Raw genomic sequence first — 26870 nt, forward strand, 5'->3', positions numbered from 1 at the left:
AATTTTTATTACACATCATTCTAGAGTTATAAATCAACAAATTAGTAAACTCTACACTTATAAACAACTAGAATCTCATGACAAGTGATTCTAAGGTTAGATAGAAAATTTTATGGCAAGTCATTCTGAGTTTGCGCATCATCAAATTGGTCAACCCTTCACTCAAAATGAGCTACAATCTCATAGCAAACCATTCTGAGGTTACATATCACTAAACAACTCAATGCTTCACTCACAATTTGTTCAAATCTCATATAAAGTCATTTCAGAGTTATAATTCACTGAATCAATCAACTCTACACTTATAACCAACTAGAATTTCATAATAGGCCAAGTTAGAAAGAAAATACAATCTTAAATTTTACCATTTTTGTATAGACTTGTACATTGAGACTCATAATTTTTTAATCAGAACTTGGTTCTTCAATAAGACCGCTAATTTTGGGCAAATTTTGGCCCACAACAACATATCCAAAGCTTAGGAAAATCCAACAGTGGAATCAAAAGTTATGGTCTCTAGACCAAGACCCATTATCCTAAATGACTCCAATATATATCACTGAATTGATCAACCGTTCAATCAGAGGCAACCAAAATTTTATAGGAAGTAATTCTAAGGTTTCAAATCATCAAATTAATTAGCCCTTTGCTCAAAATGAGCTAGAATCTTATAACAAACCATTCTGAGGTTACATATCATCGAATCAGTTAACACTTCACTTCAAATGAACTAAATGTTATTAAATTTGACCATCAAATTGGGGCACATTTTGCTCCTCGACAACATATCTGAAACTTAGGAAAATCATTAAGTGGAATCAAAGGTTATGGTCTATACACTGAGACCCATTATTCTATGAATCCATTATAGATCATTAAACTGATGAACTATTAAATCATAGTCGACCAAAATTTCATAGCATGTCATTCTAAGGTTGCAAATAATTGAATTAGTCAACCCTTAGCTCAAAATGAGCTAAAATTTTGTAATAAGTCATTCTAATGTTACATATCATCAAATTGGTCAACCCTTCACTCTGAATTAACTAAAATATTATTACAAGCCATTATGAGGTTAGAAGTATCCTAATTGATCAACATTTGACTATGAATTAGCTACAATTTCATCACAAGTCATTTTTAAACTAAAAAGATCACTAAACTAATTAAGTGTTCAATCAGAATAAGGTACAATCTCATAACAAACCATTCAACCCAACCCCTTCACTCATAATTCACTCATAATTCACTCAAATCTCATAACAAGTCATTCTAGAGTTACAAATTACTAAATCAGTCAACTCTACACTCATAACCAACTAAAATCTCATTATAGACCATTCTAAGGTTAGAAAAAAAAACATGATTTTAAACATTTCTATTTTTATATAGACTTTTATGTGGAGACTCATAACTTTTGAATCAGAACTTAGTTCTTAAATTTGATTGTCAAATTTGGGCACATTTTGCTTCCCAACAACATATTCAAAATTTAGAAAAATCTAACTGTGGAATCAAAAGTTATGGTCTCTACACTGAATTTTATTTTTCTGTATATATCATCACTGAAATGATCAACTATTCAATCATCCAACCAAAATTTCATAGCAAGTCATTCTAAGGTTACAAATCACTGAACAACTCAACCCTTCTCTCAAAATTTCCTCAAATCTCATAACAAGACATTCTAGAGTTACAAATCACTGAATCAATCAAATGTACAGTCATAACCAACTAGTATCTCCTAACAAGCTATTCTAAATTTGGAAAGAAAGCATGATCTTAAACTCTATCCATTTTGTGTAGACTTGTACATGTAGACTCACTAATTTTGAAATAGAACTTGGTTCTTAAATCCGACCGTTGGATTTGGGAACATTTTCCCCCCAACAACATATCTAAAACTTAGGAAAATATAACAATAGAATCAAAAGTTATGGTCTCTACACCGAAACCCATTGTAGATAGTTGAACTAATCAAGCGTTCAATTAAAGCCAGCCAAAAGTTCATAAAAAGTTATTCTAAGGTTGTAGATCACCAAATCGGTCAAGCCTTAGCTAAGAATGAGCTACAATCTCATAACAAGTTATTCTGAAGGTACATATCATCAAATCAGTCAACCCTTCACTCTAAATCAACTAAAATGGTATTATATGTCATTGTGAAGTTAGAAGTATCCAAATTGGTCAAACTTTGACTATGAATCATCTATAATCTCATCACAAAACATTTTGAAGTTGTAGATCACCGAACCAATCAAGCATTCAATCAAAATTAAGTTCAAATCTCATAACGAACTATTTTAAGGTTACAAATCACCAAACACCTCAACCCTTTAGTCATAGCTCACTCAAATCTCATAACAATTCATTTTAGAGTTGCAATCACCAAATTAGACAACTCTACACTCATAACCAACTAGAATCTCAAAACAAACCATTCTAAGGTTAGAAATAAACACAATCTTAAACTTTCTCATTTTTGTGTAGACTATTATAGGGAATCAGAGTTATGTCTCTACATTTAGATCCATTTTTTTGTGACTCCATTATAGATCCTTGAACTAATCAACTGTTCAACCACAACTGACCAAAATTTCATAGCAAGTCATTTTGAGGTTGAAGATCATCGAATTGGTCAACCCTTCACTTAGAATGAGATACAATCTAATAATGAGACATTCTGGGTTACATATCATCGAATTAGTCAACCCTCTAAATACACAAACATATTATTACATGTTATTCAGAGGTTAGAAGTAACCAAATTAGTCAAAGTTTTGACTATGAATCGACTATAATCTCATCATAAGTCATATTAAAGCTATAGATCATCGAACTGGTCAAATGTTCAATCAAAATTAGGTATGATTTATAATGGAGTGACATAAAATTGGGTCTTGATGTAGAGATCATTACTTTTGATTCTAATGTTAGATTTTCCTATGTTTTGGATATGTTATTAGGAGGTGAAATGTATAAAAACCTGACTATCAAATTTAAGAACCACCTTTCGATTCAAACATTATGAATCTTCGTATTTTCTTTCTAACCTTAGAATGACTTGACTCAAAGATTTGTTACTATAGAATGATTTGTAATGAGATTAGAGAAAATTGTGAGTGACGATTTGAGTTGTTTGGTGATATGTAACCTTTGAATAGTTTGTTATGAGATTGTACCTAATTCTAATTGAACGCCTGACTAGTTTGATGATCTGCAACTTTAAAATAAATTGTAATGAAATTGTAGTTGATCTATAGTTAAAATTTGATTGATTTGCACACTCCTAACCTCAAAATGGCTTGTAACAACATTTTAGTTGATTTAGAGTGAAGGGTCAGTGTAACCTCAGAATGGCTTGTTATGAGATTGTAGCTAATTCTAAGAGAAGCATTGACTGATTTGGTGATCTGCAACCTTAGAGTAATTTGGTATGAAATTTTGATCAGCTCTAATCGAAAATTGATCAGTTCAGCAATCTATAATGGAGTCACAAATAATAGGTATCGGTGTAGAGACCATAACTTTTGATTCCATTGTAGTTTTCTCTTAAGTTTTGAACATGTTGTTGGGGTGCATAATGTGCCCAAATTTGATTGTTAGATTGAAGAAATAAGTTTTGATTCAAAAGTTATGAATTTTTGTGTACAAGTCTATACAAAAATGACAAAGTTTAAGATCATGTTTTCTTTCTAAACTTAGAATGGCTTGTTATGAGATTCTAGTTAGTTATGAGTGTAGAGTTGACTGAATCTATGATTTGTAACTCTAGAATGATTTTTTATGAGTTTTGAGGGAATTGTGAGTGCAGGGTCAATTGAGTTGTTTAGTGTTTTATAACCTAAAAATGGTTTGTTATGAGATCGTACTTAATCCTGATTGAATGCTTGACCAATCAACTCATTGATTTGTAGCTCCAAAATGACTTCTCATGAGATTTTAGCTGATTTATAGTCAAAGATTGACTGATTAGGATACTTCTAACTTCATAATGTCTTGTAAAAACATTTTATTTGATCTAGAGTGAACTGATGACCGATTTGATGATACGTAGCCTCAAAATGATGTGTTATGAGATTGTAGCTCATTTTGAGCAAAGGTTGACCGATTCGATGACTTGCTATGAAATTTTTTTTATGTATGTACATTGAAACCCATATTTTAGTGGCTTCATTATAGATCACTAAATTGATCAAATGTTCAATCAGAGCCGACCAAAATTTCATAGCAAGACATTCTAAGGTCTTTGATCACCAAATTAGTCAACTCTTCACTCAAAATGAGCTACAATCTCATAACAAGTCATTTTGTGGTTCCATATCATCAAATCAGCCAACCCTTCACTCTAAATCAACTAAAATATTATTAAACATCATTCTTAGGTTAGAAGTATCCAAATCGATCAAACTTTGACTATGAGTTAGCTATAGTGTTATTTGAACTAATCATTAAACTGGTCAAATGTTGAATATGAATTAGGTATGATCTCATAAAAAACCATAGATCACCAAACAAATCAACCCCTCACTCACAATTTGCTCAAATGTTAGAACAAGTCATTCTAGAGTTACAAATCATTGAATCAATTAACTCTACACTCATAACCAACTAGAATCTCATAATAGGCCAATCTGGGATTACATATCATCCAATCAGTCAATTGTTCAGTTTGAATGTGCAGAAATGTTATTACAATATATTTTGAGGTTAGAAGTAAGCAAATCAGTCAAACTTTAACTATGAATTGGCTACAATCTCATCATAAGACATTTTTAAGCTACAGATCACTGAACTGATCAAGTGTTCAATCAAAATTAGGTATGATCTTGTAACAAACCTTTCTAAAGGTTATAGATCAGTGAACAACTCAACCCTTCACTAATAATTCACTCAACTCTCATAACAAGTCATTCTAGACTTATAAATCACCGACTCAGTGAACTCTACACTCATAACCAACTAGAATCTCATAACAAGCTATTCTAAGTTTAGAAGAAAAATACAATCTTAAACTATGTTACTTTTGTATAGACTTGTAGACAGAGACTTGTAGCTTTTGAATTAGAATTTGGCTCTTAAATCTGACTGCTATATTTGAGAAAATTTTGTCTCCAAATAACATATCCAAAACTTAAGAAAATCCAATGGTGTAATCAAAAGTTATGGTCTCTACACCAAGACCCATTTATTTGTGACTCCATTATAGATCATTTAATTGATCAACCATTCTATGGTTAAAAAAAGAAAAAATGATCTTAAACTCTACCATTTTTTAAAGACTTGTACATCAAGACTCATAACTTTTGATTTAGAACTTGATTCTTAAATCTGACCATTGAATTTGGGCACATTTTGCACCCCAAGAACATATCTAAAAGTTAGAAAAATTCAATATTGTTATGAGAATGTAGCTCATTCTTATAAAGGGTTGACTGATCTAGTGATTTGCAACCCCAAAATGACTTGCTATGATTTTTGGCTAGCTCCAATTCAACAGTTAATCAGTTTAACAATCAATAATGGAGTCATAGAAAATGGTTCTCATTGTAGAGACTATAACTTTTGATTCCACAGTTGAATTTTTTTAAGTTTCAAATATGTTGTTGGGAGGTGAAATGTACCCAAATCTAATTTCAAATGTTATGAGTCTCCATGTACAAGTCTATACAAAAATGACAGAGTTTAAGATCATGTTTTCTTTCTAACCTTAGAGTGACCTATTATGAAAGACTTGTTATAAGATTTGAGTGAATTGTGTGTGAAGGGTTGAGTTGTGCAATGATCTATAACTTCAAAAGATCATACCTAATTTTGATTGAATGGTTGATCGATTCGGTGATCAATAACTTCATATGTCATAAGATTGTAGCTGATTCATAGTTAAAGTTTTGACCAATTTGTATACTTCTAACCTCTGAATGGCTTGTAATTATATTTTTGTGCATTTGGAGGGTTGACCAATTCAATGATGTGTAACATAGAATTGCTTGTTATGATATTGTAGCTCATTCTAAGCAAAGAGTTGACAAAATTGGTGATCTACAACCTCAGAATGACTTGCAATAAAAATTTCAATCAACTCTACACTCAGAACCAAATAGAATCTCATAATAGGCCATAGAGTTGTACACAGAGACTCATAAATTTTAAATCAATACTTGGTTCTTAAAACTGCCATTCAAATTTGGGCACATTTATCAGCTATCAACATATCCGAAACTTAAAAAAATCCAACAGTGTAAAAAGTTATGGTCTTTACACCAAGACTCATTTTTGTGTGACTCCATTATAGATCACTAAACTGATCAATCGTTCAATCAGAGCTAACAAAATTTTCATAGTAAATCATTTTGTCACTGAATTGATTGATTTAGTGATTTGTAACTCTAGAATGTTGTGTTATGAGATTTCAGCAAATTATGGATGAAGGTTTGAGTTGTTCAATGATTTGTAACCTTAGAATTGTTTGTTATGAGATTGTACCATGTTTTGATTTGTTAAGAACCAAGTTCTGATTCAAAAGTTATGAATCTATGTAAAGTCTATAAAAAATGACAGAGTTTAAAATTATTTTTTCTTTCTAATCTTAAAATAGTTTGTTATGAGATTCTAGTTGGTTATGAGTGTAGAGCTGATTAATTCTATGATTTTCTAACTCTAGAATGACGACTTGTTATGAGATTTGAGTAAATTTTGAGTAAAGAGTTGAGTTGTTCGGTGATCTATAACGTTAGAATGGTTTTTTATTAGATTGTAACTAATTCTAATTTAATTCTTGACTAGTTCGATGATCAACAAATTTATAATGACTTATGATGAGATTGTAGCCAATTCATAGTCAAAGTTTAACAGATTTGGATACTTCTAACCTTAGAATGGTATTACATTTTAGTTAATTCAAAGTGAATGGTTGAATGATTCAATAATATGTGTAACCTCAAAATGATTTGTTATGAGATTGTAGCTCATTTTGAGTGAAAAGTTGAGCAATTTGGTGATCTGCAACCTTAGCATGACTTGCTATGAAATTTAGGTTAGCTCTATTTGAACAGTTGATTAGTTCAGTGATCTATAATAATGGAGTCACAAAAAAATGGGTCTCGGTGTAGATATAATAAATTTTGATTCTACCGTTGGATTTTCCTATGTCTTGGATATGTTGTTAGGGGGGCAAAAATTTTCTCCAATTTGATGGTCAGATTTGAAAACCAAGTTTTGATTCAAAAGTTACGAGTCTCCAAAAGTCTATACAAAAATGGTAGAGTTACATATTGTGTTTTCTTTCTAACCTAAGAATTCTAGTTGGCTATGGGTGCAAAGTTGACTGATTGAGTGATTTGTAACTCTAAAATGATTTATTTAGATATTTGAGCTAATTGTGAAAGAAGGGCTGAGTTGTTTGGTGTTCTATAATCTTAGAAGGATTTTTTATGAAATCATGGCTGATTTTAAGCAAATGGTTGGCTGATTCGGTGATGTGCAAAGTCAGAATCACTTGCTATGAAAGTTTGGTCTGCTCTGATTGAACAGTTGATTAGTTCAACGATCTATAAGGGAGTCATAAAAAAATGAGTGTCAATGTAGAGACCATAACTTTTAATTCCACTATGGGATTTGCTAAATTTTAGATATGTTGTTGAGGGTTGAAATGTTCTCAAATCCAATCAGATTTAAGGAGCAAGTTCTAATTCAAAAGTTATGAGTCTTCGTGTACAAGTATATACAAAAATGATAGAGTTTAAGATTGTGTTTTCTTTATACCTTAGAATGGTCTGTTATGAGTGTAGAATTGGCTCATTGATGATTTGTAACACTAGAATGACTTGTTATGAGATTTGAGCGAATTGTGAGTGATGGGTTGAGTTTTTTGATGATCTATAACCTCAAAATGGTTTTTTATAAGATTGTACCTAATTTTGATTGAAGGCTTGAGCAATTCAAAGGTTCAAAATAATTTTTGATACAATTGTAGCCAATTCATAGTCAAAGTTTGACCAATTTAAATACTTCTGACCTTAGAATATTTTGTAATAAAATTTTAGTTGATTTGGAGTGAAGGGTTGATTGATTCAATGATATGTAAAGTCAAAATGGGTTGTTAACAAAATGTAGGTCATCCTAAGAGAGAAGGGTTGACTTAGTTGATTTAGTGATTTTGCAACCTCAAAATGATTTGCAATGAAATTTTGGTCAGTTTTGATTGAATGGTTGATTAGGTCAGTGATCTATAATGGAGTCATAGAAAAATGGGTCTCGATATAGCGACCATAAATTTTGATTCCAACATTGGATTTTTTTAAGTTTCAAATATGTTGTTGGAGGGCACAATGTGCCCAAATAGGACAATCTGATTGAAGAACCAAGTTTAGATCTATGTACAATAGAAAAATGGAAGAGTTTAAGATTGTGTTTTCTTTCTAACCTCATAATAGTCAATATGAGAATCTAGTTTGTCATGAGTGTAGAGTTGACTAATTTGGTGATTTGCAACTATATAATGATTTGTTATGAAAATTGAGCGAATTTTGAATCAAGGGTTGAGTTTTTTGGTGATCTATAACTTTAGAATTGCTTGTTATCAGATTGTAGCTCATTCTAGGTGAAGGATTGACTAGTTCAATGATCTGTACCTTAGAATGACTTCCTATGAAATTTTGGTTGGCTCAAATTAAATGACTGATTAATTCAATGATTTATAGTGGAGTCACAAATTAGTGTAGAGACCATAATTTTTTATAGCACTATTGAATTTTCCTAAGTTACAAATATGTTCTTGGGGATGAAATGTACCCAAATATGACTATCAAATTTAAGAACCAACTTCTGATTCAAAAGTTATGAGTCTACGTGTACAAATCTATATAAAAATGATAAAATTTAAGATTGTGTTTTCTTTCTAACCTTAGAATGACTTGTTATAAGGTTCTAGTTGGTTATGAGTGTAGGGTTGATTGATTTAGTGGTTTATAACCTTAGAATGGTTTGTTATGAGATTGTAGCTCATTCTTAGTGAAGGATTCACCAATTTGGTGATTTGCAACCTCAGAATGACTTGCTATAAAATTTTGATCAGCTCTAATTCAATAGTTGATTAGTTCAACAATTAATAATGGAGTCATAGAAATTGGGTTCCAATGTAGAGACTATAATTTTTGACTCCACAATTAGATTTTTCTAAGTTTTAGATTTGTTAATGGAAGTCAAAATGTGCCCAAATTTGGCATTCAGATTTAAGAACCAATTCTAAATTCAAATGTTATGAGTCTCTATGTACAAGTTTATACAAAAATGACAGAGTTTAAGATCATGTTTTCTTTCTAACTTTAGAATGGCCTATTATGAGATTCTAGTAGGTTATGAGTTTAGAGTTGAGTGATTTGTAACTCTAAAAAAATTTGTTATAAGATTTGAGAGAATAGTGAGTGAAATTGAGTTATGTGATGATCTATAACCTTAGAATTGTTTGTTATGAGATCGTACCTAATTTTAATTGAATGCTTGATCGATTTGGTGATCAACAACATCAAAATAACTTGTGATAAGACTGTAACCAATTCATAGTCAAAGTTTGACCAATTTAAATACTTCTAATATCATTATGGCTTGTAATAACATTTTACTTGATTTAGAGTGAAGGGTTTGACCGATTCAATCATATGTATTTTCATAATAGATTGTTATGAGATTGTAGATCATTCTGAGGGAAGGGTTGATCGATCTGGTGATTTGCAACCTTACAAAAGTCTTGCTATAAATTTTGGTCCACTCTAATTGATTGATCTATTCAATGATCTATAACTATAGTTAGAAAAATGGGACTCAATGTAGAGATCATAATTTTGTATTCCACCATTAGATTTTCCTAACTTACGGATATGTTGTTGGAGTGAAATGAGCCCAAATTTGATGGTTAGATTTAAGAACCAAGTTGTAATTCAAAAGTTATGAATATATGTAGAGTTTTAAGATCGTGTTTTCTTTCTATCATTATAATGGCTTATTATGAGACTCTAGTTGGTTATGAGTGTAGAGTTGAATGATTCGATGATTTGTAACTCTAAAATGACCTTTTATGAGAACTGAGTGAATTGTGAGTGATGGAGTTGAGTTGTTCAGTGATCTATAACCACAAAATAGTTTATTATTAAATTCTACCTAATTTTGATTGAATGCTTGACCAATTTGGTGATTTACAGTTTCAAAATGACTTGAGATGAGATTGTAGCCGATAAATAATCAAAGTTTGACCAATTTGGATACTTTTAATCTCAAAATAGCTTGTAGTAACTTTTCTACTCATTCAGAGTGAAGGGTTGACCAATTTGATGATATGTAACCAAAGAATGGCTTGTTATGAAATTGTAGCTCATTCTAAGCATAGGGTTTATCGATTCAATGATCTACAACCTCAAAATGACTTGCTTTAAAATTTTAGTCATCATTGATTGAAATCTTGATAAGTTCAACAATCTATAATTATGTCACAAAAACATGAGTCTTGATGTAGCAACCATAATTTTTTATTCCACCATTGGGTTTTACTATGTTTTGGATATGTTGTTGGGGGATGAAATGTGCCCAAAATCGATGGTCTGATTTAAAAACCAAGTTTTGATTCAAAAGTGAAGGGTTGAGTGGTTGAGATTGTAGCCAATTCATAGTCAAAGTTTGATCGATTTGAATACTTCCTAACCTTAGAATGGCTAGTAAGAAAATTTTAGTTGATTCAAAGTGAAGGGTTGACTGATTCGATGATATGTAACCATAGAATTGTTATGAGATTGTAGCTTAATCTGAGGAAGGGTTGACTTGATTGTAGCTCAATTAGTTATAACCTCAAAATGACTTGCTATGAAATTTTAGTCAGCTTTGATTGAGTCGTTGATTGGTTCAAATGGAGTCACAGAAAAATGGGTCTCAGTGTAGAGACCATAACTTTTGATTCCACTATTAGAGTTTTCTAAGTTTTAGATATGTTGTTTAGGAGCCAAAAAGTACCAAAATCCAATGGTCTAATTTAAGAACCAAGTTTGAATTCACCTTAGAGTAGCCTATTATGAGATTCTAATTTTTTATGAGTGTAGAGTTGACTAATTTGATGATTTGTAACTCTAGAATGACTTTTTATGACATTTGAGTGAAGGGTTGAGTTGTTCGGTAATCTATAACATTAGAATGGTTTTTTATGAGATCGTAACTCATTCTGATTGAAAACTTGACTAGTTTGGTCATTTGCAGCTTCAAAATAACTTATGATGAGATTATTGCCAATTCATAGTCAAAATTTGACCAATTTGGATAATTCTAACCTTTGAATGGCTTGTAATAATATTTCTATGCATTGAGAGTGAAGGGTTAACCAATTTGGTGGTATGTAACATCATAATGGCTTATGATGAGATTATAGCTCATTTTGAATGAAGGGTTGACCGATTTGATGATTTACAATCTCAGAATGATTTTTAAAATTTTTTGGTCATCTCTAATTGAATAATTGATAAGTTTAGTGATCTATAATGAAGTGACAAAAAAATGGGTCTCAATGTGGAGACCATAATTTTTGATTCCACCATTGAATTTTCCTAAGTTTTGGATAAGTTGTGGGGGCAAATGTGCCCAAAATTGATGTTAAGAATTAAGAACCAAGTTCTACTTCAAAATTTGCGAGTCTTCCTGTAATAATCTATACAAAAATGGTAGAGTTTAATATGATGATGAGATATGCTTTCTGGATTTGTTTGTGTAGAGTTTTTTATCATCAATGTTTCGGATCATACTACATGATCCATCATCAGGATGCAAGAGAAGAACATATCATGTTCTCTTTCTAGCCTTAAAATGGTTATGGGGTTGAGCAAATTGTGAGTGAAGGGTTGAGTTGTTTGGAGATTTGTAACTTTAGAATGGTTTGTTATGAGATCATACCTAATTCGAATTGAACACTTGAATGGTTTGGAAATTTGTAGCTTCAAAATAATTTGTAATGAGATTGCTACTGATTCATAGTCAAAGGTTGACTGATTTAGATACTTCTAACCTCTGAATGACATGTAATAATATTTTGTTTGCATTCAAAGTGAAGGATTGATGAATTTGATGATATGTAATCTTAGAATGGCTTGCTATGAGATTGTAGATCATTTTGACCAAAAAGTTGACCAATTTGGTGATCTGCAACTTCCTAATGACTTGCTATAAAATTTTGGGTGGCTCTAATTGAACAGTTGATCAATTCAGCTATCTATAATAGAGTGACAGAAAATGGGTTTCAGTGCAAAAACCATAACTTTTGATTCCACCGTTGAATTTTCCTATGTCTTGATTCAAAAGTTATGAGTCTCCTGGTGCAAGTCTATCCAAAAATGACACATTTTAAGATTATGTTTTATTTCTAATCTTAGAATGACATGTTATGAGATTCTAGTTGGATATGAGTGTAGAGTTGACTAATTTGGCAATTTGGAACTCTAAAATGACTTGCTATGAGATTTGAGCAAATTGTGAGTGAAGGGTTGAGTTGTTCAGTGATCTCTAACCTCAAAATGGTTTTTTATGAGATCATAACTAATTCTGATTGAACACTTGACCAATTTGGTGATTTGTAGATTTAAAATGACTTGTAGCCAATTCATAGTAAAAGTTTCACCGATTTTATTACTTCTAAACTCATAATGGCTTGTAATAACATTTTAGGTTATTCAGAGTGAAGTGTTGACTAATTCAATGATATATAACCTCAGAAAGTATTCATATGAGATTGTAGTCATTATGAGAGAAGGGTTGATCTATTTGGTGATCTATAACCTCAGAATGACTTGCTATGAAAATTTGGTCGGCTCTGATTAAATGGTTGATTAATTTAGTGATATATACTAGAGTCACAAAAAAATGAGTCTCAATGTATAAGTCTATACAAAAATGACTTGAGATCATGTTTTCTTTCTAACCTTAGAAAAACATGTTATAAGATATTAATTGATAAGGAAAGTAGAATTGAGTGATTTGGTGATTTGTGACTCTAGAATGACTTATTATGAGAGTTAAGTGAATTATGAGTGAAAGGTCGAGTTGTTCAATGATCTGTAACCTAAAAATAGTTTGTTATGAGATGTACATTAATTTGAATGAACATTTGAAAAATTTAGTTATCTGTAACCTCATAATGACTTGCTACAAAATTTTAGTTAGCTTAGATTGAATGATTGAATCAATTTATTGAGTTGAAAGAAAAATAGAGTGAAAGAAAAATGGGTCTCAGTGTAGGGACCATAACTTTTCATTCCATCATTGAATTTTCCTAATTTTTAGATATGTTTTTGGGGGGCTTAATGCGTCCAAATCTGAAGGTCAAATTTAAGAACCATGTTTTGATTCAAAAGTTATGAGTCTCCATGTACAAGTCTATACAAAAATGGCAAAGTTTAAGACTGTGATTTTTTTCTAACATTAGAAAGGTCTACTATGATATTCTAGTTGGTTATGAGTGTAGAGTTAATTGATTGTGAGTGAAGGATTGAGTTGTGTGGTGATCTGTCATTTGAGAATGGTTTTTTATGAGATCGTACTTAATTTTGATTGAATGCTTGACCTATTCGATAATCTGCAGCTTCAAAATGACTTGTTATGATATTATAGTTGATTCATAATCAAGCTTTGACCAAGTTGGATACTTCCACCCTCATAATGGCTAATAATAAAATTTAGTTGATTCAGATTTAAGGGTTGATCGATTTGATGATATGTAACCTTAGAATGACTTGTTATGATATTGTATCATAGTTTAAGATTTGTTATAAGACTTGACCAAATTATGAGTGAAACATTGAGTCATTCGATGATTTATAACCTTAGAATGATTTGTTATGAGGTCGTACCTAGTTCAGATTGAATGCTTGACCTGTTCGGCGATTTGCAACTTCAAAATGACTTATGATGGGATTATAGTGGATTTATTGTCAAAGTTTGACCAATCTGCATATTTCTAACCTCAGAATGACTTGTAATAACATTATAGTTGATGTGGAGTGAAGGGTTGACCGATTTGATGATATGTAACTTAGAAGAGTTTTATATTAGATTGTAGCTCATTGTAAGTGAAGGATTGATCGATTCATTGCTCTACCTTAGAATGACTTACTATAAAAATTTAGTCACTCTAATTGAACGCTTGAATCAATTCAGTGATTTAAAATGGAGTCACCAAAAAATGGGTCTCAGTGTTGAGACCATAACTTTTGATTCCAACATTGGATTTTCCTTAGTATTGTAAAAGTTGTTGGGGGCAAAATGTGCCCAACTTTGACGTTCATGATTTAATAACCAACTTTTAGATATTTTCCTAAGTTTTAGATATTTTGTTAAGAGGTGAAATGTGCCCAAATTTGATGGTCAGATTTAAGAACAAAGTTCTAATTCAAAAGTGATGAGTCTCCATTTCAAGTCTATATAAAAATTGCAAATCTTAAGATCATGTTTTCTTTTTAACTTTAGAATGGCCAATTATGAGATTCTAGCTACTTATGAGTGTAGAGTTGTTTGATTCAGTGATTTGCAACTCTAGAATAAATAGTTATGAGATTTGAGAAAATTGTGAGCAAAGGGTTGAGTTGTTCGATGATTTATAACCTTAGATGGTTTGTTATGAGATTGTACATAATTTTTATTGAATGCTTGAACAGTTCAGTGATCTGCAGCTTCAAAATGACTTGTGATGATATTGTAGCCAATTCATAGTCAAAGTTTGACCAATTTGGATATTTCTAAGCTCAAAATGGCATTTTAGTTGATTAAAAGTGAAGGGTTAATAGATTGGATGATATGTAACCTTAGAATGACTTCTTATAAGATTATGGCTCATTCTTAATAAAGGGTTGATTGAATCGGTGATCTGCAACCTCAAAATGACTTGCTATAAAATGTTGGTTGGCTCTTATTGAATGGTTGATCATTTCAGTGATAATGTTTCTTGGTTTAGGGACCATAACTTTGGATTCCACTGGTGGACTTTCCTAAGTTTTAGATATGTTGTTGGGAGGTGAAATGTGCCCAAATTTGATAGTTACATTTAAGAACCAAGTTCTATTTTAAATGTTAAGAATCTTCGTGTACAATTACATAAAAAAATGATAGAGTTTAAGATCGTGCTTTCCTAAGTTTGTTATGAGATCGTACATTATTCTGATTGAATGCTTGAAGGGTTTGGTGATCTACAACTTCAAAATGACTTGTCATGAGATTGTAGTTGATTCATAGTCAAAATGGGTCTTTGTGTTGAGAGCATAACTTTTGATTCAATCGTCGGATTTTCTTAAATTTTGGATATGTTGTTGGGGGACAAAATTTGGTTAAATCTAATTTTCAAATTTAAGAACCAAGTCCTTATTCAAAATTTATGAGTCTCATGTACAAAAATGGTAGATTTTAGGATCATGTTTTATTTCTAACCTTAGAATGACCTATCATGAGATTCTAGTTGGTTATGAGTGTAGAGCTGACAATTTAGTGATTTGTAACTCTAGAATAATTTGTTATATTATTTGAGAAAATTTTGAGAGAATGGTTGAGTTTTTCAATGATCTGTAGCCTTAGAATGGTTTTTTATGAGATTGTACCTAATTTTGATTGAACACTTGATTAGTTCAATGATTTGCAGCTTCAATATGACTTTAGATGAGATTATAGCCTTTTCATTGTTAAAGTTTGATCTATTTGGATACTTCTAACCTCTAAATGGCTTGTATTAACATTTTAGATGTGTTTTCTTTCTAACCTTAGAATGACCTATTATGAGATTCTAGTTAGTTATGAGTGTAGACTTCTAAACTCTAGACTGACTTGTTATGATTTTGACTGAATTGTACGTAAAGGGTTGTGTTGTTTAATGATCTATAACCTCATAATGGTTTATTGTGAGATTGTCTAATTTTGATTGAACATTTGACCAATTTGGTTATCTATAGCTTTAAAGTGACTTGTGATGAGATTATAGTCAATTTATATTGAAAGTTTGACCAATTTGGATACTTCTAACCTTAGAATGGCTTGTAATAACATTTTATTTGATTTAGAGTAAAGCATTCACCAATTTGATAATATGTATCTTTAGAATGGCTTTTTATGAGATTGCAGCTCATTTTGTGTAAAGGGTTGACTAATTCGGTTATTCGTAACACCATAATGACTTGCTATGAAATTTTGGTCAACTCCAATTGAATAATTGATCAGTTTAGTGACCTATAATAGAGTTGGAGAAAAATGGGTTTCAATGTAGAGACCATAGCTTTTGTTCTAGAGTTTGTTTTTCCTAAGTTTTAGATATGTTTTTGGGGGGCAAAAGGTACCCAAATTTGATGGTCACATTTAAGAACCACATTCTGATTCAAAAGTTATGAGTCTCCATGTAAAAGTCTATACAAAAATAATTATGTTTTAGATCATGTTTTGGATATAACCTTAGAAAACCTTTTATGAGATTCTATTTGTTATGAGTATTACTCTAGAATGTTCTAAAAGTTGACTGATTCAATGATTTATTACTCTAGAATGACTTATTATGAAATTTGTTCAAATTTTGAGTGAAGGGTTTAGTTGGTCAGTTATCTATAACCTTAGAATGGTTTGTTATAATACCTAACTAATTTTGATTGAGCACTTGACCAGTTCAGTGATCTAAAGCTTCAAAATGACTTATGATGAGAGGTTGTAGTTGATTCATAGTCAAAATTTGACTTATTTCTTATAACTTCAAAATGGCTTGTCATAACCTTTGAGAGTGAAGGGATTGACTAATTCAATGATATGTAACCTCAAAATAGTTTATTATTAGATTGTAGCTCATTTTGAGTGAAGGGTTGACCAATTCAGTTATCTGCAACCTCAAAATGGCTATGAAATTTTGGCTAACTCTGATTGAATAGTTGAATCAATTCAGTGATTTATAATGGAGTCACAAATAAATGGGTCTTAGTGTAGAGACCATAATGTTTTATTCCACCATTTTATATTCCTATGTTTTAGATATTTGTTGGGGGGCCAAATGTGCCTATTATAGCCCTACTATTCTAGATAGATCATAAATAAAGTATTTCCTTTTAGGAACCTACCTTAACTGGCTCAACTCATTAGGAAAAAAAAAGTTGCCCCCCCGAACTCTCACTCTTTGAGCCTATAGAATGATAGGGGGGCTAGCCAAAGAAATAAGTAAGTAAGAATCATAGAGAAAAGGTCAGACCTTTGCCAAGTGAGGGCCTAGTTTAAATAAATAAAGGGCCAGGATACTATATAGGGGCCTCGCTTCAATTGCTAGGACCCTACTGGGTTTACCTTTTAGGACCTACCTGCCAAGAAGGTGAAGGGCCTAAATTTAATGGTTATTTTAAGAACCAAGTTTGAATTCAATAGTTACGAGTCTCCATGTACAAGTCTATACATAAATGGAAGAGTTTCAGATTTGTTATGAGATTATAGTTGGTTGAGTGTAAATTAATTGATTCGATTATTTGTAACTCTACAATGACTTTTTATGAGATTTGAGCAAATTCTGAATCTATGCATACAAGTCTATATACAAAAATGGCAGAGTTTACGATCATATTTTCTTTCTAACCTTAGAATGGCCAGTTATGTTATTCTATTTGGTTATAGGTGTAGAGTTCACTGATTCAATAATTTGTAACTCTATAATGACTCATTATGAGATTTGAGCAAATTGTGAGTGAAGGGTTGAGTTGTTTGGTGATCTCTAACCTTATAATAATTTGTTATGAGATTGTACATGATTTTGATTGAATGTTTATCTGGTTTGGTGATCTTTAGCTTCAAAAAGAGTTGTGATTAGATTATAGCTCATTCTAAGCAAAATGGTTGACCGATTTGGTGATCTGTAACATCAAAATGATTTTCTATAAAAGTTTTGGTGGCTCTAATTGAATGGTATATTAGTTCAGCAATCTATTAAGGAGTCACAGAAAAATGGGTCTTAGAGACCATAATTTTTTATTCCATTGTTGGATTTTCCTAAGTTTCAGATACGTTGTTATCAGATTCTAGTTGGTTATGAGCGAAGAGTCATAGTAGGTGATTTGTAAGTCTAAAATGACTTGTTAAGAGATTGTAGCCAATTTATAGTCAAAATTTAATCGATTTATATACAACTTCAGAATTTCTTGGAATAACATTGGTGCGAATTCAGAGTGAAGGGTTGACTAATTTAATGATATTTACCCATAGAATGGCTTGTTATGAGATTGTAGTTCATTGTAAGTGAAGGGTTGACCAATTCAAAGATCTTCAACCTCAAAATGACTTGATATGAAATTTTTGTCAGCTCTTATTAAACAGCTGATTAGTTTAAAAATCTATAATGAAGTAATAGAAAAATGGTTCTTGATGTAGAGACCATAACTTTTGATTCCACCTTTAGACTTACCTAAGTTTCAGATATGTTGTTGATAAGGGGTGAAATGTACACAAATCTAATGGTCATATATAAGAACCAAGTTATGATTTAAAAGATTTAAGAACTAAGCTCTCCATGTACAAGTCTATTAAAAAATGACAGAATTTAAGATCATGTTTTCTTTCTGACCTTACAATGGCCTATTATGAGGTTCTAGTAGGATATGAATGTAGAGTTGACTAATTTGGTGATTTGTAACTCTACAATGACTTGTTACAAGAGTTAAACAAAATGAGAGAGAAGAGTTGATTTGTTTGATGATTTGTAACTTCTGAATGGTTTATTATGAGATCATACCTAATTCTAAATTAATGCTTGACTAGTTTGGTGATATGCAGCTTCAAAATGTCTTTTGATGAGATTGTAGTCGATCATAGTCAAAGTTTGACTGATTTGGATACTTCTAACCTGAGAATGACTTGTAATGAGATTGTAGCCAATCACTTACTCATAATTCACTCAAATCTCATAACAAATCATTCTAGAATAAGAAATTATCAAATAAGTCAACTCTACACTCATAACCAAATAGAATCTCATAATAGGACATTCTAAGGTTAGAAAGAAAACTCAATCTTAAACTATCATTTTTGTATAGACTTATAGACAGAGACTCATAACTTTTGCATCAAAACTTGGTTCTTAAATCTAACAGTCAATTTTGGGCACATTTCACTCTCCAACAACATATCCAACTTATGAAAATCTAATGGTAGTGGTCTCTACACTAAGACCCTTTTTTTGTAACTCCATTATAGATCACTGAACTGATCAACCATTTAATCAAAGCTAACCAAAATTTAATAGAAAGTCATTCTAAGGTCATAAGTCATCGAATTAGTCAACCCTTCTAAGCTTAGAAAGAAAATACGATCCAAAACTTTGTCATAACTTTTAAATCAGAATTTGGTTCTTAAGTTTGAAGCAAATTTTTTGTGACTCCATTATAGATTGCTCAACTGATCAATCGTTCGGTCAAAGCTGACCAAAATTTCATAGCAAGTCATTGTAAGGTTGTAGATATCATAACAAACCATTCTAAGGTTAGAGATCACCAAACAACTCAACCCTTCTCTCACAATTCACTCCAATCTCATAACAAGTCATTTTAAACTTATAAATCACCTAATTAGTCAACTCTACATTCTTAACCAACTAGAAAATAATAACAGTCATTCTAAGGTTAGTAAAAATACATGATCTTAAACTTTGCCACTTTTGTATAGAATTTGTACACAAAGACTAAAAAATTTTGAATTAAAAAACTTGGTTCTTAAATTTGACTGTCAAATTTGAGCACAATTTGCCCCCTAACAATAATCCAAAACTCAATATAATTCAATGGTGGAATCAAAAGTTATAGTCTCTACACCGAGACCCATTTTTCTGTGACTCCATTATAGTTTGTTGAATGGATCAACTGTTAAATTAGAGCCCACTAAAATTTTATGGCATGTCATTCTCAGGTGGCAAATCACTAAAACAGTCAACCCTTCATTTAGAATGAGCTACAATTAGAGCTGACCAAATGTAGATCATTGAATTGATCAAATGTTCAATAAGAGGTGACCAAATTTTTATATCAAGTCATTCTAAGGATGTTGATCATCAAATCGGTCAACACTTCACTTTGAATGAGATACAAATCTCATAACAAACCATTCTGAGGTTACATATCATTGAATCGATCAACCCTTCAATCTAAATGTGCAAAATTTTTATTACAAACTATTATGAGGTTAGAAGTATCCAAATTGGTCAAAATTTGACTATGAATCAGCTGCAATCTCATTTTAAGTCAATTTCAAGCTATAGATCACCAAACTAGTCAAACATTCAATCAGAATTAGGTATAATCTAATAACAAACCATTCTAAGGTTATAGATAATCGAACAACTCAACCCTTTCACTCACAATTCACTCAAACCTCATAACAAGTCATTCTAAAGTTATAAATTATTAAATCAATCAACTCTAAACATATTAGAAACTTAGGAAAATCCAACTATGGAATCAAAAGTTATGGTCTCTACACATAGACCTTTGAATTGATCAAACATTCAATCAAACTCGACCAAAATTTTAAAGTAAGTCATTCTGAGGTTGCAAATCACCAAATTGATCAACCCTTTGCTTAGAATGAGCATCTCATAACAATCCATTTTGATGCTAGAAAGAAAACACGATCTTAAACTCTACCATTTTTTTATAGACTTGTACATAGAGACTCATAAATTTTGAATAAGAACTTTGCTCTTAAATCTAACTATCAAATTTGGGCACATTTCACATGCCAAGATCATTTTCAAAACTTATGAAAATTCAATAGTGGACACAAAAGTTATGGTCTCTACACCAAGACTCATTTTTTTGTGACTCCATTATAGATCGCTGAATTGATCAACTGTTTAATTAGAGCTGACCAAAATTTCATTGCAAGTCATTTTGAGGTTGTAAATCACTAAATCAATCAACCTAGAATGAGTTACAATCTCATAGCAAGCCATTCTAAGGTTACATATCATTGAATCGGTCAACCCTTCACTCAAAATCAACTAAAATGTTATTACAAGGCATTCTGAGGTTAGAAGTATCCAAATTGGTCAAACTTTGAATATAAATCAGCCACAATCTTATCGCAAGTCATTTGAAGCAACAAATCACTAAATCAATATTAGGTACAATCTCATAAGAAACCATTATGAGGTTACTATAGATCATTAAACAACTCAATGCTTCAACTTAAGGCATTCTAGAGTTACAAATTAGTGAATCAATCAACTCTACACTCATAACCAACTAGAACCTCATAACAGGCCCTTCTAAGGTTAGAAAGAAAACAAGATCTTAAACTCTGTCATTTTTATATAGACTTGTACAAGGAGACACATAACTTTGTTCTTAAATTTGACTATCTATTTTGGTCACATTTCGCTCCCCGACAACATATCTGAAACATAGAGAAATCTAACAATGGTGGTCTCCACACTAAGACCCATTTTTTTACCACTTCATTATAGATCATTGAACTGATTGAATCATTCAATCATAGCCAACCAAAAATTCATAGTAAGTGATTCTGAGGTTGCAGATCAATTAATCAATCAACCCTTTAATCAGAATGAGCTAAAATCTCATAACAAGCCACTCTTAGCTTACATATCATCTAACCGGTCGACTTTTCAAATTGGTTAAACTTTGATTATGAATTAGCTACAATCTCATCACAAATCATTTTGTAGCTATAGATCACCGAGCTGATGAAGCATCCAATTAAAATTAGGTATAATCTCATAACAAACCATTCTGAGGTTACAAATCATCGAACAACAACCCTTCACTCACAATTCACTCAAATCTCATAACAAGTCATTCTAGAGTTACAAATCCTTGAATTAGTAAATCGTAGACTCATAAACAACTAGAATCTCATAACATGCCATTCTAAGGTGAGATTGCTGATTTGATCAATGACATAAAAATGGGTTTCAATGTAAGGATCATAACAATTGATTTCACTGTTTTGTTTTAGATATATTGTTAGGGGGAAAAATTTGCAACTTCAAAATGGCTTGCTATGAAATTTTGGTCAGCTCTAATTGAATAGTTTATCAATTTAGTGATCTATAATGGAGTTATAGAAAAATGGGTCTCGGTGTAGAGCTCATAACTGTTGATTACACTGTTGAATTTTCCTAAGTTTTGGATATGTTGTTGGGGGATGAAATTTGCCCAAATCTGACAATCAAATCTAAGAACAAAGTTTCGATTCAACAGTTACAAGTATCTATGTACAAATTTATACAAAAATGATAGAGTTTAAGATCATATTTTCCTTCTAAGCTTAGAATAGCATGTTATGAGATTCTAGTTGGTTATGTGTAGAGTTGACTAATCTAGTGATTTAAGTCTAGAATGACTTGTTATGAGAGTTGAGCAAATTGTGAGTGAAGGGTTGAGTCGTTTGGTGATCTATAACCTTAGAATTATTTGTTATGAGATCGTATTGAATTTTGAATGAATGCTTTATTGGTTCGGTGATCTACAACTTGAAAATGTCTTGTGACGAGATTGTATCCTATTTATAGTCAAAGTTTGACTGATTTGCATATTTCTAACCTCAAAATAGCTTGTAATAACTATATTTAGAGTGAACAATCAATTGATTCGATGATATAGCTCAGAATGGCCTATTATGAGATACTAGTTAGTTATGAGTCTAGTTCACTGATTTGGTGATTTATAACTATAGAATGACTTGTTATGAGATTTGAGCAAATTGTGAGTGAGTGGGTTGAATTTTTTGGTGATTTGTAACCTCATAATGGTTTTTTATGAGATCATACCTTATTTTGATTAAACACTTGGACTAGTTTGGTGATCAGTAGCTTTAAAATGACTTGCTATTAAATTTTGGTCCCCTCTGATTGAACAATTGATCAGTTAAATGATCACAAAAAAATGGGTCTTGGAGTAGAGATCATTATATTTGATTCAGCCTGTCAATTTTCCTAAGTTTTAGATATGTTGTTGGGGGCCAATATGTACCAAAATTTGACTTTCAAATTTAAGAACCATGTTTCCAATTCAAAAATTATGAGTCTCCATGTACAATTCTATAAAAAAAATTGACATAGTTTAAGATTGTGTTTAGTTTTTTTACCTTAGAATGGACTGTTATGAGATTCTAGTTAGATATGAGCATAGAGTTGATTGAATTAGTGATTTGTAATTCTAGAATAACTTGTTATGAGATTTCAATGAATTGTTAGTGAAGGGTTGAGTTTTTCAGTGCTCTGTAACCTTAAAATGGTTTGTTATGAGATTGTAACTAATTTTGATTAAATGCTTAATTGGTTCAGTGACCTATAGCTGATTCATAATCAAAGTTTGAAATGATTTAATTGCTTCTAACCTCATAGTAGATTGTAATAATATTTTAGTTTGACTAATTCAGTGATTTACAACCTCAGAATGACTTGCTATGAATTTTTGGTTGGCTCTAATTTAATGGTTGATCAGTTCAACAATATATAATGGAGTCATAAAAAAATGGGCCTTGGTGTAGAGACCATAATCAATCACTTTTTAAAAATTTTGAATAAATTATTTTGGGACAAAATGTACCTAAATTCGACAGTCACATTTAAGAACCAAGTTTTGATTCAAAAGTTATATTAGTTTCAGTGTAAAAGTCTATACAAAAATGACAAAGCTTTCTTTCTAACCTTAGAATGGTTTGTTATGAGATTCTAGTGTGGTGACTAGTGTAGAGTTGACTAGTGTGGTGATTTGTAACTCTAGACTGACTTGTTATAAGATTTGACCAAATTGTGCATGAATAGTTGAGTTGTTCAGTGATCTATAACCTCAATATCATTTTTTGTGAGATCATATCTAATTTTGATTGAACACTTGACTGGTTCAGTGATCTGAATCTTCAAAATGACTTGTGATGAGATTATAGCCAATTCATAGTGAGAATTTGACTGATTTGGATAATCCTAACCTTAGAATGGCTTGTAATAACATTTTAATTTATTTAGAGTAAAATGTTCACCAATTCGAAGATATGTAATTTCAAAATGGCTTATTATGTGATTGTAGCTCATTTTGAGCAAAGGGTTGATCAATTTGGTGATTTGCTACCATAACTTTTAATTCCACGATTTGTTTTTCCTAAGTTTCATTTATGTTTTTGGGGGGGCAAAAGGTGTCCAAATCTGACGATCATATTTAAGAACCAAGTTTTGATCTAGAAGTCATGAGTTTCCATGTACAAGTCTATACAAAAACTACAGAGTTTTAGATCATGTTTCTTTTATAACCTTAGAATGGCCTTTTATGAGATTCTAGTTTGTTATGAGTGTAAAGTTGACTAGTTTGGTGATTTGTAATAGAATGACTTATTATGAAATTTGTGTAAATTTTGAGTGAAGGGTTGAGTTGTTCAGTGATTTGTAACCTCAAAATAGTTTATTACGCAATCATACCTAATTTCAATTCAATGCGTGATTGGTTCAATAATTTAAAACTTGAAAATGAATTATGATGAGATTGTAGCCAATTCATAGTCAAAGTTTGACCAATTTAGATTTTTTTAACCTCATAATGGCTTGTAGTAATATTTTAGTTGGTTTGGAGTGAGGAATTGACTGATTTGATGATATGTTGTGTTGGGTGGCAAAATGAGCCCAAATCTAAAGGTCATTTTTAAGAACCAAGTTCAAATTAAATAGTTCTGAGTGTCCATGTACAAGTCTACACAAAAATGGAAGAGTTCCAAATCTTATTATGAGATTCTAATATGTTATGAGTGTATAGTTGACTGATTCAGTGATTTGTAACTCTAGAATGATTTGTTATGAGATTTTAGAAAATTATGAGTCCTCGTGTACAAGTCTATAAAAAAATGGAAGAGTTTAAGATAATGTTTTCTTTCTAACTTTAGAAAAGCCTGTTATGAGTGTAGAGTTGACTGGTTAAGTGATTTGTAACCTTTGAATGGTTGAACAATTTATTTGTTAAGCAATCTATAATGGAGTCATAGAAAAATGGGTCTTGGTGTAGAGACCATAACTTTTGATTCCACCATTGAATTTTTTCCAAGTTTTGGATATGTTGTCAGGGGCTGAAATGTGCCCAAATCTTGATGATCAGATCTAAGAACCAAGGTCTAATTTAAACGTATGAGTCCATGTACAGGGCAGAGTTTAAGATCATGTTTTCTTTCTACTAACCTTAGAATGGCTTGTTATGAGATTCTAGTTGGTTATGAGTGTAGAGTTGACTTAGCAATTGATTTGTAAGTTTAGAATGACTTTTTATGAGATTGTAGCCAATTTATAGTCAAAGTTTAACTAATTTGTATACTTCTAACCTTAGAATCTCTTGCAATAACATTTATGCAAATTCAAAGTGAAGTGTTTGATTGTTTCGATGATAAATACCCTTAGAAATGGTCTTTCCTAAGATTGTAGTTCATTGTAAGCAAAGGGTTGACCAATTCCATGATCTGCAACCTCAAAATGACTTGATATTAAAATTTTGGTTGGCTCTTATTAAACAATTGATCAATTTAGCAATCTATAATGGAGTCATAGAAAAATGGGTCTTGGTGTAGAGACCATAACTTTTGATCCACCTTTAAATTTTCCCAAGTTTAGGATATGTTGTTGATAAGGGACAAAATGTGCATAGATTTAGTGGTTAGAATTAAGAATTAAGTTTTGAATCAACCTTAGAATAACTTGGTATGAGATTTTTGTCAGCTAATTTTGGATGATTGATCAGTTTAGCGATCTATAATAGAGTGACAAAAATATGGGCCTTGGTGTAGAGACCATAACTTTTGATTCCACCATTGGATTTTTAGATATGTTGTTGGGGGTGAAATGTGCCCAAATTCGATGGTCAAATTTTAGAAACAAGTTGTAATTCAAATCTTTTGAGTGTTTGAGTACAAGTCTATACAAAAATGGAGTTTAAGATTGTGCTTTATTTCTAACTTTAGAATGTCTTGTTATGCAATTCTAGTTAGTTATGAGTGTAGAGTTGATCAATTTGGTAATTTACAACTCTAGAATGCCTTGTTATGAGATTTGAGTGAATTATTAGTTAATGGTTGAGTTGTTTGATGATCTGTATCATCAAAATGATTTGTTATGAGATCGTAACTAATTCTAATTGAGTGCTTGACTACTTTGATGATTTGTAGCTTTAAAATGAATTGTGCTAAGATTGTAGCTGATTCATAGTCAAACTTAATTACTTAATAGGCATAATGGCTTGTAATAACATGTTAGTTGATTCAGAGTGAAGTGTTGACCGATTTGTTGATATGTAACCTCAAAAAGGCTTGTTATGAGATTGTCATTCACTCTCAATGAGGGTTGACCGATTTTGTGATTTAAAACCTCAAAATGACTTGCTATGAAATTTTGATTAGCTATTCAACAGTTTATTAGTTTAGCGATATATCATGGAGTCATTGAAAAATGGGTCTCAGTGTAGAGACCATAACTTTTGATTTCACTATTGGATTTTTGTAAGCATTAGGTATATTGTTGGAGGAAAAATGTGGATTTTTCTAAGCATCAAGTATATTGTTGGGGGGCAAAATATGGCTAATGGTGATGGTTAGATTTAAGAATCAAGTTCTGATTCAAACCTTTCTTTCTAAGCTCATGTTCTGAATCAAGTTTAATAAGATCATGTTTTCTTTCTAACCTTATAATGGCTTTTGTGAGAGTCTAATTAGTTATAACTATAGAGTTGATTGATTTGGTGATTTGTAATTCTAAAATGACTTGTTATGAGATTTGACCAAATTATGTGTGAACGGTTGAGTTATTTGGTCATCTGTAACCTCATAATGGTTTGTTATGAGATTGTACCTAATTCTTATTG

Source organism: Cupressus sempervirens, chromosome 7 (assembly GCF_028749045.1).
Source record: "Cupressus sempervirens isolate cs-2001-9-10 chromosome 7, ASM2874904v1, whole genome shotgun sequence".
Classification (NCBI taxonomy): Eukaryota; Viridiplantae; Streptophyta; class Pinopsida; order Cupressales; family Cupressaceae; genus Cupressus; species Cupressus sempervirens.